This window comes from Nyctibius grandis, chromosome 9 (genome assembly GCF_013368605.1).
Source record: "Nyctibius grandis isolate bNycGra1 chromosome 9, bNycGra1.pri, whole genome shotgun sequence".
In the NCBI taxonomy this organism is placed as follows: Eukaryota; Metazoa; Chordata; class Aves; order Nyctibiiformes; family Nyctibiidae; genus Nyctibius; species Nyctibius grandis.
The window spans coordinates 73436-84624 of record NC_090666.1 but is presented as its reverse complement, the minus strand read 5'-3'; the positions used below and the strand labels follow the sequence as shown (position 1 = coordinate 84624).

General features: G+C 58.7%; 1 pseudogene; it reads left to right on the top strand.

The window, feature by feature from the left end:
* On the top strand, nt 1-10271 carry LOC137667309 (ubiquitin carboxyl-terminal hydrolase 36-like; annotated as a pseudogene).
* Nucleotides 10272-11189: the final 918 nt, after the last annotated feature.

Sequence of the window (11189 nt, the reverse complement as noted above, 5' to 3'; positions counted from 1 at the left end):
ATGCCAATGGTGAAGGAGGCGCGGAAGCGGGGCCGGCAGGAGGCGGGTGAGGATGGGGAGCTGGGCTGGCTGCTGGCCGCCTCAGCCAAAAAGGTACTGCGGCAGAAGATCGAGTTCCAGCCCGCCAGCCGCGGCTTCTCCGGCCAGCGGGAGCTGCTGCGGGGGAAGTACCTCCTGCTCAACCCCCGGGCCGAGGGCACCGGCCTCCACCGCAGCGCTGAGGAGGGGCTGCCCGGCAAGCAGGGTAGGTAGAGAGGGTGAGGGGGGCCCTCCCCACGCCCCACAGGCCCGCAGATCACCGCCCCTCTCCCCGCAGGCGGCGACCATGCCCCGAGGGGCCTGGGGGACGGGATCCCCGCACCCCAGAAGGTGCTCTTCCCCATGGAGCGCCTCTCCATGAAGTGAGAGTGGATCTCCCAGATCGGCACCGGGCTGCACAACCTGGGGAAGACCTGCTTCCTCAACTCCACGCTGCAGTGCCTGGCCTACACGCCGCCGCTCACCAACTACCTGCTCTCCAAGGCGCACAGCCGCACCTGTGAGTGGGGAGGCCCGGCTGGGCAGGTGGCAGGGCCGGGGCGGCCTCGCTGGTGGGGAGGAGCGCCCGCCTGTCCTGCTCCCAGTGCTGCGCTCAATACCTCTGGACGTGGCTCTGTTGAGGGGTGTGCGGGTGTCGGGATGCGCCTGCTCTGCTCCCTCCTGCCCCTTTCTCCATCGAGAGGTCGTTCCTGCATATGGCTCGTGTTTCCTGGACGTGGCAGTGTTCCCGAGCTCTGCATCCTTGCATGCGGGGAGGCTTTGTCTCTGCTGGGCACAGCCAGGACTAAGATGGGTCTGCTGGCTTCCTGGGGGTCTGAGCAGTCCCCCCTGCCTGTGGGGACTGCGTGAGGACAGGGCAGAAGGCTGCATACAGGCAGCGGGAGCTGTTTACGGGTGGCTTTGAAAGGGAGTCCGGTGGGCACTGCTCGAGCTGTGACCAAGGGGAGCATGTGGGGCTCGCAGCCCCGTCCGTAGGGCTCCTGCGGGGTCTGCCCCTCAGGGCCGACCTGTGGGCTCCTCTAGCAAGTACTGTGACCTGTTTTCCATCCACGTGGATGCTGTCTCATCTGGGGAGGTTGCAGTGGCTGGTGCTGTGACTGGGGCTGCGCCAGCCGAGGTGGCGCGTGCTGGTCCCTCTGTACCTAGGATGCCCCAGAGCTCGTAGCACAGAGCTCACAGGGCAAACTGAGCGTGGCTGAGCTGTGTTGCACTGGAGATCCCCTTTCCCCTGTACTGCCTCCATGTCTCCTGGGTTTGTCCCCAACGTTCTGTCTTTTCCTCTCCTGCTTCAGATGACCAAGAAGGCTTTTGCGTGATGTGCGTTATGCAGAAGCACACAATCGAGGCTTTTGCCAAGAGCGGCAAAGCGATAAAGCCAGAGTCCTTTATCCAAGACCTCAAGAGTAAGATTGGCTGCCCTCCCTTCCCATAGTCGTGCAGGAGAGCGGTGACTAATGCAGAAGCAGAACCTTTGAGATCGGGGCAGGTCTTGGCAGACGGCTCTTCTGAGATGGCTCACTGAGCCTGCTGGGGGCTGGTGACTTCATGGGCTGCGTGGGGCTTCCCCCGTGGCCAACAGGAGTCTGACATCTGGTTTGGGTTGAGGGGGCTCAAGCCCCGGAGTCCCTGCCCCAAGACAGGGAGGTAGGGGCTGCATCTGTTGCAGCACATGCTGAGGCTGATTCCTCCCTCTCCTGCAGAGATTGCCCAGCCCATCCGCTTCAGCAGGCAGGAGGATGCGCACGAGTTCCTGCATTACACTGTTGATGCCATGCAGAAGGCCTGCCTGAAGAGCTGTACCAAGTATGTGGGGCCTCTGATGGCCTGTCACTGCTCTTCTCCACTGCTCCCTCACTGGTCCCCTGTAGCTGTGAGAGGGGAGTATGGGGTGAACATGTCCCCCGGCTCGGACTCATAGAGGGAGGTTCTGACTCCAGGGGCCTGGGGTGGATGGCCCAACTCTCCATCCCTCTGTGACACAGCTCTGGGCCATTGTCTGCCTTCTCCCTTCTCCTGACACCTCCGCCCCAGCATAGCTGTGGTCCTGTCCCCAAATCCTGAGGCTGTGGTGGGTTTGGATCCTGTCCCAATTGCCAAGGATTCCAGGCATGCTTGCTAGTCCGGCCCCAGCCCTGTGGCTGAGCAGCTTTCCCCTGGGCCCTCCATCCCGGGAAGCCTGTGTTGCCTCTATCTGCGGTGCCCAGCTCTGAGCTCCGGCCAGGAGTTTCTGCTCCTTCTAGAGGAAGGTGTGCATCGGAGCCTGGTGCCACCCCTTGAGCTCTGGCACTGAGAGAGCAGACTGGCAGAGGCTGTGACTTCCCTCTGCCCCCAGAGCTCTGCAGCCTGTCTGCTGGCCAGAGCGTGTAGGGGAGCTGTCCTGAGGACACAGCGGTGGCCTGCAGGGGTGGCTGTTGCAGAGGGGCGGTGTGAGATCTGGTGCTGCTGTCTCTAGGTTGGATCACCAGACCCAGGCCACGATGCTGGTTCACAGAATCACTCAGGTTGGAAGAGACCTCTGGGATCATCGAGTCCAACCGTTGCCCTGACACCACCATGTCAACTAGACCATGGCACTAAGTGCCATGTCCAGTCTTTTCTTAAACACATGCAGAGATGGTGACTCCACCACCTCCCTGGGCAGCCCCTTCCAATGTCTAATGACTGTCCTGGTTTGGCCTAAACCAGGCCAATTTTCCTTTCAGTGATTTTTACTTTCAGCTAAGTCTCTTCTAAGTAACTGCACTTTCTGAGAGTAACTGCATGTTTTGCAGACAGTGTCTGCTTCCAGGACTGATAACGCTCGAAGTTTGTAGTTATCACTGAGGCAGCGGTAAGGATGTTATGTAGAAAGGCTCTTGCTGTACTTAGTCTTAGAGAAACCAAGGTCACTGCTAAATTCCTCACTGCTTACGAGTGAAGAGCCGAAGGGGGGGTCGCACCTGCAGGGAGGAGCGGACAGGGCAGGTGACCCAAAACTGACCAACGAAGGTATTCCATCCCATACACGTCATTCTCAGTATAAAGCGGGGGGGATCACGAGGGTCTCGCCCCTTCGCCCCTTGCCTTCTTCTTGCCCCTTCCGCTTTCCCTTGCTGCTTCTGCTGTGTTTGGGTGTTTCTGCTGCTTCGGGCTGCTTCTGCAGCTTGAGCCTTTGGCCAGTGTCCGAGGAGGACTCTGTTTTCCTGCTGCCCCTGATCCTGAGCTGTGCATCCCTGAATCCAGCTCTCGACCCTCGCTGGGCCCAGCCTGGGCCTTCCCGGAGCCTGCCCTGCAGTGCCAATGGTGACGTGGCCGACATCGGGGGAGCTCGATCTTGGGTTTGTATATATTTGTATATATTTTATTATTTCTATTATTACTATTATACTCCTTTTGATTATTATAGTGTATTAAAACTGTTTTAACTTTCCAACCCATAAGTCTCTCTCCCTTTTCCCTTTCCCTTTCCCTTCGGGTGGGGGGAGGGTTAACAGAGAGCGTCTGCCACAGGTTTAATAGCCGGCCCAGCTTTAAACCGTGACAAATGACCCTTTCTGAAAAGAAATTCTTCCTAATGTCCAACCTGAACCTCCCCTGGCCAAGCTTGAGGCTGTGTCCTCTTGTCCCATCGCTAGTTGCCTGGGAGAAGAGGCCGACACCCACTTCACTACAACCTCCCTACAGGTAGTTGTAGACTGCACTAAGGCCACCTCTGAGCCTCCTCTTCTCCAGGCTAAACAATCCCAGCTCCCTCAGCACTTCCTCGTAGGTCAGACCCTCCAGAGCCTTCACCAGCTTGGTCGCCCTCCTCTGGGCTCGCTCCAACACCTCAACATCTTTCTTGAAGTGCAGGGCCCAGAACTGGACACAGTACTCAAGGTGCGGCCTCACCAGTGCCGAGTACAGAGGGACGATCACTTCCCCAGACCGGCTGGCTACACTATTCCTAATAGAGGCCAGGATGCCAGTGGCCTTCTTGGCCACCTGGGCACACTGCTGGCTCATGTTTAGCCGGCTGTCGAGCAGCACCCCCAGGTCTCTTTCCGCTGGGCCGCTTTCTAACCACTCTTCCCCCAGCCTGTAGAGCTGCATGGGGTTGTTGTGGCCCAAGTGTAAGACCCGGCACTTGTTCTTGTTGAACCTCATGCCGTTGGTCTCGGCCCATCTATCTAACCTGTCCAGATCCCTCTGTAGGGCCTTCCTACCCTCCAGCAGATCGACGCTGCCACCCAGCTTGGTGTCATCTGCAAATTTGCTGAGGGTGCACTCAATCCCTACGTCTAGATCATCTATAAAGATATTGAACAGCACCGGCCCCAGAACTGAGCCCTGGGGAACACTGCTAGTGACCGGCCGCCAGTTGGACTTTGCCCCATTCACCACCACTCTCTGGGCTCGGCCATCCCGCCAGTTTTTAACCCATTGAAGAGTCCACCCATCCAAGCCCCGGGCAGCCAGTTTGTCTAGGAGGATGCTGTGGGAGACAGTGTCGAATGCCTTACTGAAGTCTACATAGACTACATCCACAGCCCTGCCCTCATCTACTAAGCGGGTCACTTGGTCATAGAAGGAGACCAGGTTGGTTGAGCAGGACCTGCCTTTCATGAATCCATGTTGGCTGGCCCCGATGCCCCGATCGTCCTGCATGTGCCGTGTAACGGCACTCAGGATGATCGGTTCCATCACCTTGCCTGGCACCGAGGTCAGGCTGACAGGCCTATAGTTCCCTGGATCGTCCTTCCGACCCTTCTTGTAGATGGGCGTTACATTTGCTAATTTCCAGTCAGCTGGAACTTCTCCAGTTAACCAGGACTGCTGGTAGATAATAGAGAGTGGTTTGGCAAGTTTGTTTGCCAGTTCCTTCATTACTCTGGGGAGAATCCCATCCGGGCCCATAGCCTTGTGGGTGTCCAATTGGCACAGCAGGTCACTAACCGTCTCCTCCTGGATTACGGGGGGTTCACACAGCCACCCGTCCCTAACTTCAGGCTCTGGGGGCCGAGTCTCCTGAGGACAACTGGTCTTGACATTAAAGACCTAGGCAAAGAAGGCATTGAGCACCTCTGCCTTTTCCTCATCCCCTGACACTACACTACCCTCCTCGTTCAGCAAGTGATGGAGGCTCTCCTTGTCCCTCCTTTTGCTGTTAATGTATTTGTAGAAACTTTTTTTGTTATCTTTGACCGTAGCAGCCAAATCAAGCTCTAATTGAGCTTTGGCCCTTCTAATCTTCTCCCTAGCTGACCTGGTAACATCCCTATAGACCTCCCAAGTTACCCGACCCTTCTTCCAGAGCAAATAGGCTCTCTTTTTTTCCTTAAGTTCTAGCCTAAGTTCTCTGTTTAACCAGGCCGGCCTTTTTCCCTGACGGCTTGTCTTCCTACAGACTGGGACAGCCTGTTCCTGAATGTTTAGCAATTCCTTTTTAAAGCACGTCCAGCCTTCCTGGATTCCTTTGCCCTTCCGGACCAACTCCCAAGGGACTCTGTCCAACAACCTCTTAAACAGGCTAAAGTCTGCCCACCGGAAATCTAAGGCAGAAGTTCTGCTCTTGCCCCTCCTTACTTCCCCCACTATCGAAAACTCTAACATTTCATGGTCACTATTCCCAAGAGGGCCACCGACCCTCACATCTCCCACTAGTCCTTCTCTGTTCACAAACAACAGGTCAAGGTTCACCAGATCTTTGGCAGTTACCTGCGGTCCCGTGGTGACTGCTGGCTGCCAGGTCCTGGGCCTGTGACTCTCAGGGCTGCTGTTTCCCCGAGAGCCTTGCAGTAAAAATATTTTGGGAAAATTGCTAAGCATGTGTAAATTATCCAGAGCTGCAGCTGGTCAGTCTTGCGGTACCTGTGGGCCGTGACCACTGTTGTGGCGATGGAAAAAGCTGTTGGCTGTGGGTCCCAGCTCATGGCCACCAGCAAACGAACCCGTGTTGGCAGCTCTCTAGCAATATTTGTTGTCCCAGCACATAGTGGAATTGCCAGCCTTCCTCCTTGCCAGGCTGTGAATCCCGGTGCTGACATCCCAGAGCCCAAACTCAGAGAGGGGCAATACTGCAGCTGCCTGCGCTGTGCTGGGGTTGTGGCGGGTGCAGGTGTTGTGCCAGGGTGTGCTCATTGCTCTTTCTTTTGCAGTGAAGTGCTCGGTGTGCAAGAGCATCTCGGACACCTATGACCCTTACCTGGACCTGGCACTGGAGATCGAGGTACTGTAGCAGGGTCAGGGATGGGGAGGAGCTCTGCTCTCGCGGGGAATGTTCCTGCAACTGCACCATGACTGCTCTCAAGGCTCCTTAACCTGCCAGTGTCAAGGCACGGTGCAGGCAGGAGGGAAGCAGGTTCCGTTGTTGCGCTGCCTTCTCTGTCTGGCAAAGCAGTGCCCATTGCCTGAGCATGAGTCACGACTCCTCCGTTGAGGCTCCATGGTGTTGGGGGCCAGTGCCCAGCCGGTGGCAGGCTCACGGGTTTGGTGTACTCTGTGGCCCTGTGCTCATGCTCTGTGTTACCTCTTGGGGCCAGCGCCTGGGCAGGGAGCCGGGCTGTCACGTGGACAGGCCACTCGAGCCCTGACCTCTCCTCTGTCCTTGCAGCAAGCCGCAAACATAGTGCAGGCGCTGGAGCTGTTTGTGAAGCCAGACGTGCTGGGCGGGGAGAACGGCTACATGTGTGCCCAGTGAGTGTGTGGGGCTGCGGGTGGGAAGGGCCGCTGGTGTGCTGGTGGGAAGAAGGTAGAAAGCCTGCCGCCATATGGGAGGGCTTCTCTATCTGCCTGCTCCACGGCTAAACCATGAGGGATGTGGCCATGGAAGCCTGTGAGGAAGGCTGACACTCCTGAGCTCTCTCCTCTCGTGTGGAGAACCTGGGCCAGCAGCCATGGCCGTGAGCAGGTGCCCTGGAGTGGTGCCTGTGTCAGCAGGGTCATTTCTGTTGGGTTTGCCATTTGGCCAGGGCTGGCAATCGTCTGGGTGGTGGACCAGCTTGAGTAGCTGGAGCTTTTCCTGTGCAGATGCAAGCAGAAAGCGACGGCCAGCAAGCACTTCACCGTCCACCGAGCCCCCAGTGTTCTTACCCTCTCGCTGAAGCGCTTTGCCATCTTTGGGGAAGGCAAAATCACAAAGGTGAGTGCTCGTCGATGCAGAGCTGGGGCTGTCTTCTGGCCCGAGGCCCTGCTGCCCAGAGCAGGGTGGGAGGTGGTCCTGTGCACAGCGCGAGCTCTGCCGCAGTCCTACAGCCCTTCCCCAGCTGCGCGGTGCGGTGGGAGTTTGGCTCATCCTGGCGTCTTCCTCACCGTGACCTGTGCCTGTGGAGAGCACGTCACTCTCTCTCGAGACATGGGACTCGTAGGACAGCTGAGCTGCTCTTGCTCTAGCAAGAAAGCCATCTGCTGTGCAGGCTCCTGAGACATCCTCTCTGTGCAGGACGTGGGGTACCCTGAGCTGCTGAACATCCGCCCGTACATGTCTCAGAAGAACAGGGATCCTGTCATGTACGGACTCTATGCAGTGCTGGTGCACTCTGGGTACAGCTGCCATGCAGGGCGCTACTACTGCTACGTGAAGGTTAGCCCAGGGCGCTCTCTTGGCACCCCCTCTGGGCAGGGGGCTGGTGGGTGCTCGTGGGTCCCTGTAGCCTGCAGAAAGGAACATGCTCAGCAGCTGTGCGTGGTGTGGAGCACTGGATGGGGGGTACAGGCTGTGCTCTGCACATAGGAATCATGAAGGTCTACTCTCGCAGATCCCCTGGCCTGCCCTGGGCCTCCTGTGGGTTTTGGGGAGAGGAACTCTGCCAACGGACACTGTTCCTGCTGCTCTTCAGGCCAGGAGGGTCCCTGGACACAGCCCGACCCCATTCTCTCTTCTCCTTCCGCAGGCCAGCAATGGGCAGTGGTACCAAATGAGCGATGACCGGGTGCGCTCTAGCAACATCAAAGTGGTCCTCGAGCAGCAGGCCTACGTGCTGTTCTACCTGAGGTGAGAGCGCCCTGTGCCTCCGGCCCCTCTGCCCCCGCTCTCAGCATCTGGGACAGGGCTGGGAGCACGTGCCTGGGTGTGGGAAGGAGCTTGGCCCAAGTAGCTCCCAATGCCCATGTGCAGGCGCTGGCTCGGAGGAGGGTGGCAGGGAGAGGTGCAGCCCCTTGTCATGGTTTTGCTGTAGATCAAGAGCACCTCACCTCCTCGGAGCCTCTGGCTCCTGTTCCTTGTGTGCATCTCTGATGAGAGCATTCCGGTCGCTCAAACCCTCTCAGTTAACGCATGTGCTTCTCTGCCTTCACCAGAACCCCCAGCCCCAGGGAGAGCTCGGAGGGGCCCATTGCCAAAGCTGTCTCCAGCCTGCCTGGCCGCACGGGCGGCCTCTCCGATCAGGTCAAGAGAATGGTGACCAACAGGCTCCTGTCTTTGCCACTGATGGGCCGTGTGAGTCCTGATGGCTGCTCTCGGCCGGTGCTCCACGAGCCTGGAGCTGCTGCCCCTCCGTGTGCTCTGCGAGGGCAGGGGGGCTGCAGCTTCGCCGGGAGGCAGGCGCATTGCTCCGAATGGGCAGGCGTGAGGGAGGGCGGTTTGCAGGAGGGATCCTGCTGAGCCAAGGGTTCTATGTGTTCCTGGGGAGGGACGGGGAGGGCAGTATCGCTCTCTGTCCTTGGCTCCTTGAATTCTCTCCTCACTGAACTTCTCTCTTTCTCTTTATGTAGAGACCAGACACGCAGCCGGGGAAGAAGCTGCCAGGGATGGAGGAGGTTGGAGTCCCTGTGGCCCGCAGCACTTCTGGGAAGGGGCCAAAGCTGCCGAACAGAACTGCTCCACCAAAGCTGCCTGCTGGGTCCCCATCACCCAAACTGCCCCTCAAAGCCGCCCACACGGCCACAGCACTGCCTGGTGATGCAGCCTGGTATCCCAAGAAGCTGCTCACCTTCCTGCAGCTGCCTCCCATGCCCAAAGCAGTTCAGGGCTTCTGCGGCACCGGCAATGCAAGCAGGGCCAAAGCCGAGCTGCCCCGGCAGAGCTCCTGGGACAGCAAGCAGCCACCTGCATCAGCCAAGCTGCTGACAGGCTGGAGAAAGGGGCTGACAGGAACCACATGCAGTTCAACAAGGGGAAGAGCAAAGTCCTGCACCTGGGCAGGAACAAGCCCTTGCACCAGTATATGCTGGAGGACCGCCAGATGGAAAGCAGGTGTGCAGGCACCTGGGGTCATGGTGGAGCCCAGGCTGACCAGTGCGGAGCCAGCAAAGTGCCCTTGGGGCAAAGAAGGCTGACTGCATGCTGGGCTGCAGCAGGCAAAGCATTGGCAGCAGGTGGAAGGAGGCGATCCTTCCCCTCTTCTGTGTCCAGCTCTGGGCTCCGCAGTGCAAGATAGATATGGCCATACTGGAGAGAACCCCCATGCCGGCACTGCTCCCAGCTGCGCCCCCAGGTTCTGTTGGGGTGGGAACATTGGTCCGTTGGAGCCAACAACCACCAGTGCAGCCACCACCTGCCCCTCGCAGACCCAGGGAACGCAGCCATTGGTGACCTTGGGCTGCAGTGTTTTGTGGCCAACGCCACGGCATGGCGTGTTATGGGCCAGGGGCCCATGGCGCGCAGCTGCCCCTTGCTCTGCCGGGGCCCGGCACAAGCCCTCGGCAGCCTCGGGCAGAAGGAGGAGCAGAGGCGGGAGCTGGAAGCGCTATGGGCTGAGCTGGAGGCAGAGCAGCTCCAAACCCAAGAGCTGCGCTGCTGCTTCGCTGCCAGACTCCGGGGGCTGAAGGCGGCTTTGGGCAGGGAGCGGCAGCTCCTGGCAGACCGGCTCCAGTCCCAGTGGGACCAGCGGCTGGCTCAGGAGATGCAGCAGCTGCCGGAGCTGACCCAGTGGCAGGGGGTGGCAGAGACCCGCCGGCTGCTGCGCTTGAAAGAGGCTGAGCTCCGCGATGGACAGGAGCTGCTGCGGTGGGAGTGTGCCGCCGCCGTTCAACAGACACAGGACCTGCAGCAGCAGCTGGCCCAGGAGATGGTGAGGCCCAGCAGGAGCGGCAGGGAGGCCCAAAGCAAGCTCCAGGCTGTCCTCGGCAAGCTACGCTGGGAGACTGATGGCTGCCAGCCCGCCTGCATCCGCCACCTCCAGAACCAGCTGCAGCTGGAGAGGAGACTCTTCATCAAATACATCCTGCAGCGGTTCGAGGGCGAGCTTCTTGCCTTCCCCTGCACAGCCCAGCCCAAAGGCCCTCCTGGGCACCAGGGCCATCAGGAGATGCAGAGCTCCTGCTCCTCTCACTGAAAGGGCCCCCAGGCCCTGGCGGCACTACAGGAAAGACCGCCAGAAAGCCACAGCGCTGGGCAGCAAACAACAGGCAAGGCTGTGGCAGATGCTCAGCTTCAGGTGTCAGAGGGGGAAGGCTTGGTGCTGCTTGGCAGCACATGCAGCTGGCTCCTGGAGCAGAAAACCCACCTGAAGTGTCTTCCAGAAGACCTGGAGAGGCAACAGAGCACCCTTGAGACAGAGAGCCACCTCCTGAAAAAGGAAGGCTCTCCAGGGGCATGCAAGGATGCACAGAGGCTGCAGCAGAACAATGTTCAACTGGCTGCCCTCGCCTCGCAGCTGGAAGAAAGACGCAGGCAACTGCAGGCGACCATCCATCGCCTGATCAATACTTGAGTGCCACTGCCCACCCAAATCTCCACTGAGGAACTGTGCATGGCACCGTTTCCTCAGCAGGGGGATGGAGAAATGGGAGAGCCTGCTAGAGCTTGGCTGGCACAGGAAGAGCAGGATGGCTTCTCACAGAAGGCAGCTGAGGAGCTTCAGGCCCAAGTGGCTGCAGATGAAGAGCGCTCCTATTATGTGAGCACTACAGCTGAACTTGTGAAGAGTTACAGCTGCAGCTCACGGACATGACAAATGAAAACACTCGCCTGGCTGAAGAAAATGCTCTCCTCCGTGGGCAGATGGGTTTGACAGAACAGGTTCAAGCTGACAACGCTGACCTGAAACAGCAACTAGTGCGAGTGGCAGAGGAGCAAGATTCGGCACTCCACACGAATGTCTGTCTTCAAACCCAGCTGGGAGAGGCAGAGTGTGAACTGAAAGCCATGAGAGAAATGGCAGAAAGGAGTCAACAGCTGGAGAAGGAACATGAGGAGACAAAGTTGGTGCTCCAGAGGAAAGAAGAGGAAGGTGAGTGTTTGCAGAGGGCTC